Source organism: Hibiscus syriacus, unplaced genomic scaffold (assembly GCF_006381635.1).
Source record: "Hibiscus syriacus cultivar Baekdansim isolate YM2019G1 unplaced genomic scaffold, ASM638163v2 tig00000329_pilon, whole genome shotgun sequence".
NCBI lineage: Eukaryota > Viridiplantae > Streptophyta > Magnoliopsida > Malvales > Malvaceae > Hibiscus > Hibiscus syriacus.
Window position 1 is genome coordinate 1,235,067 of NW_024061782.1, and position 4,055 is coordinate 1,239,121.

The 4,055-nt window shown below is 39.3% G+C and overlaps 1 pseudogene; it reads left to right on the plus strand.

Moving 5' to 3' along the window:
- The first annotated feature begins 744 nt into the window (after positions 1–744).
- Positions 745–3,516, plus strand: LOC120175931 (annotated as a pseudogene).
- The last annotated feature ends 539 nt before the right edge of the window (positions 3,517–4,055 follow it).

Sequence of the window (4,055 nt, forward strand, 5' to 3'; positions counted from 1 at the left end):
AACTTAAAAGTTATATATAAAAAAACAAACCCAAAACCTAACTTTTATAATATAAATTTAAAAACTCGTGATTTGCGATAGAATAAGTGAACAAATATTTTTCTCCGACATTTTAAATGAAAATAGAAAGGGAACTTCTTTTTAGATATACTTTCTTTAAAAAATAATAATAAATAAAGAAAACGTCATGATTTATAATTTTATATAGAGTGGTGATGTAGAATTACAACACTATAGGTTACCAAAATTTTTATTTGTATTTTAAAATATATTTAAAATTGGTATTTATATTATGATGAAAATAATAAAGATAGATCCATGGGCATGGGTACTATCTTAAAATTCAATCCTCTGAAGATGAAAATTGAAAGAAAAGAATGATGTTGAATTTAGTTATGTATCTCACAAGTGTTTGAATGAGTTGACTGTAGGCTTACACAGTATGAATCTTATTGTATACAAACCCCAGACGACTTCCCCGCACTTAAAATGTGGCTTCTCTTTCTTCAAGCCATCACACCCCTTCTCATGCACTACCCGCCACCCCACCGGAAACCTCCCCACGCCGCCTTTTCCATCGTGAAACCACCTAAAACCATCATTCCGCCTGCAGCAAGCCAGTAGTCTTATACAATCTCACAGAAGATGGATGTTCACGATGAATTACGGTAAATATAATGTAAAACATGCTCCAGTACTTATAAACATAAACATTGAATCAAATTATGAAAATTCGTGTCGTTTTTTGTTTTGTTTATTTGTTGTAACAGGTGGCTGAAGAAAGATAGTCGGAGTAGCAGTGAAAGAGACGGACCGGTTTCGAGTTCCGTTGAGTGCTACGCTTGCACTCAAGTGGGACTCCCAGTTTTCCATTCCACCAGCTGCGACAGTGTCCACCAGCCCCATTGGGAAGCTTTTGCAGGCTCATCGTTGCTCCCCGTCGAGTCCTCATCCGATCCAACTAAACTTTGACCCGTGAGGGGTCGATGTCCACCGTGGGCCCGTTCGGGAAAATCTTAGATCCACGAAGTGGGTTAGTTCAGAGGTGGAACCGTGTTCTTCTGGTTGCACGAGGCATTGCTTTGGCGGTTGACCCTATGTTCTTTTACACTTTGACTTTGATGGTCACCGATGGTGGCCCACCGTGTGTCCACTTGGATGGCGGGTTGGCAGCGATCGTCACGTTGGTCCGGACCTGTGTGGATGCAGTGCACTTGTGGCACATATTGCTTCAGTTCAGGCTGGCCTATGTGTCGAAGGAATCATTGGTGATCGGATGTGGGAAACTTGTGTGGGATGCTCGAGCTATTGCCTCGCACTACGTGAGGTCTCTCAAAGGCTTTTGGTTTGATTTTTTCGTTATTCTTCCTGTCCCTCAGGTTAGTAATCTATTTTCAATCATTCCCATTCAATTGTTATTTCATATCATCAAATATTAATTGAATCACTTTAAATTCTAATTTAGTCTGTTCGATTCATGTAATCTCTTTAAGCATAGTGAACTGGATTTTAGTTTAGCTTATTTGATTCATTTCTGTTATTTATTGCAGGCAGTATTTTGGTTAATTGTGCCAAAATTGCTGAGACAGGAGCAATATAAGCTAATAATGACAATACTTTTAGCAATGTTCCTGTTCCAATTCCTCCCTAAGGTGTACCATAGCCTTTGCTTGATGAGGAGAATGAGGAAAGTTACGGGTTATATTTTCGGCACCATTTGGTGGGGTTTCGGCCTTAATCTGATCGCCTACTTCATCGCATCTCATGTGAGTCGACTTCCATGTCCGTCTGCATGTGTATTAGCCTTTCTTTACATTCGAAACTTCATCGGTCATTCTCTTTTCATTTCTACACAGGTTGCCGGAGGATGCTGGTACGTCCTAGCGACACAACGTGTTGTCACGTGCCTTGAACAACAGTGCCGAAGAAGTGCTCGTTGCAATATATCTTTCTCTTGCTCGAACAGAGTTCGCAGTCAATATCCGTTGCCAGCAAGTCGATGCGGAGGGAACTCAACATTGATGACTAAATCCTTTTGCTTCGATCCCGATGGACCATTCCGATACGGGATCTATGAACCCGCCCTTCCGGTCATTTCTAGCAACTCTCTGGCAGTCAAGATTCTTTATCCCATATTTTGGGGCTTATTGAACCTGAGGTAACCTACATAAGAATCAAAGTTTGTGATTCATTATTGATTTTGGTATAATCGGTAGCTGGAACTCAGCTTACATTCTATAGTTTGATATTTCAGTTGTAAATTGTATGTTACATTGTGCTAATAAAAACTTACAGCTCTTTCGGCAACGAGCTTAGTCCGACAAGTAGCCCATTAGAGGTGGTGTTCAGCATTTGCATCGTCCTCTGGGGCTTGCTTCTCTTCACGTTGTTGATTGGGAACATTCAGGCAAATTTACTTACTTCGATAGCTCTGTATATATTTTGTCTTTTGGAGAAACTACCACTGACAAATGTTATTGTGATTGTTCTATAGGTATTTCTACATGTGGTTATGGCGAACCGCAAAAAGTTGCAGTTAAGGCATCGAGATGTCGAGTGGTGGATGAGAAGAAGGCAGTTGCCTTCCGGTTTAAGGCAACGAGTACGCCATTTTGAGAGCAAAGCATGGGTTACCAGGGGAGGAGAAGAAGAGATGAAATGGATCGAAGAGCTTCCGGATGGGCTGCGGAGAGACATCAAACGCTACCTTTGCCTTGACTTGATCAAGAAGGTAATCGAAGTAGCATCACTGAATGTTCTTGGAAACAATGCCTTGACTTGATCAAGAAGGAAACCGATTCTTGGAAACAAATTAAGTTCATCAAGAATTGCAACTTGTTTTCGTAGGTACCACTTTTCCAGAGCTTAGACGACCTAATCCTCGACAACATATGCGATCGCGTGAAGCCTCTCGTTTACTCGAAAGACGAAAAGGTGCGGAAACAAAACTGATAAAATATCACTCAACTACCATGCCATAACAACAGATGAAACTTTGCTGAACAACTTAGAGTCCATACATGACAGATAATACGAGAAGGAGATCCGGTGCTACGGATGGTGTTTATTGTCACGGGACGCGTTACACGTAGCCAATGCCTCAGCAAAGGCAAGATAGCCACGAGTATACTCGAACCAGGTGGATTTCTGGGCGATGAACTCTTTTTGTGGTGCCTACGTCGCCCATTTGTAGACCGTCTCCCGGCCTCATCGGCTACTTTTATCTGCCGTGAATACACAGAAACGTTCGGACTCGACGCAGATGATCTGCGGTACATTAGCGAACACTTCAGGTACCGTTTCGCAAACAATCGGATGAAAAGAACAGCGAGATACTATTCATCGAACTGGAGAACTTGGGCAGCGGTGAACATACAGCTTGCATGGAGGTGCTATAGGATGAAGATTAAGTCAGAGCCATTGATTGCTATGATAGTTAATGATGGAATTGAAAGTAGACTAAGAAAATATGCTGCAATGTTCTTGTCAATAAGGCCACATGATCATATTGAATAACTAATTAAAAACAAAATTATGTAAGCTTTGATTGTTCCCTTGGAACTTTACGGTACAAGTCCTTACATTATATAGAATGATATTTTAATTTCTATACATTGAAAAATTAAATATATTTTTTTCAAAATATTAAAGTTACGATGGTGATATAATAATAATAATAATAATAAGGGTAAATTATGTATTTAGTCACTCAACTATTTTTGCAGTCATATTTTGGTCACTTAATTATTATTTTTTAAATCATACCTAAAGTTATACTTTTGTTTCCTTTTGGTCACCCGTTATTAAAAAAATAAATAGAATTACCGACGTGATTTTTTATTTTATTTTTTAATGATAAGGTGACATTATCTTATGGTAACACATTAGCATCACTGTAAATTTTTTAAGGGTGTGTGACCAAAACATAACCAGAATATAACTTTAGGTATGATTCAAGAGAAAAAAATAGTTGGGTGACCAAAACATAAATGGGAGAATGGTCGGATGACTAGATGCATAGTTTATCCTAAAAATAATAAGGCTAAAGTGCAAAA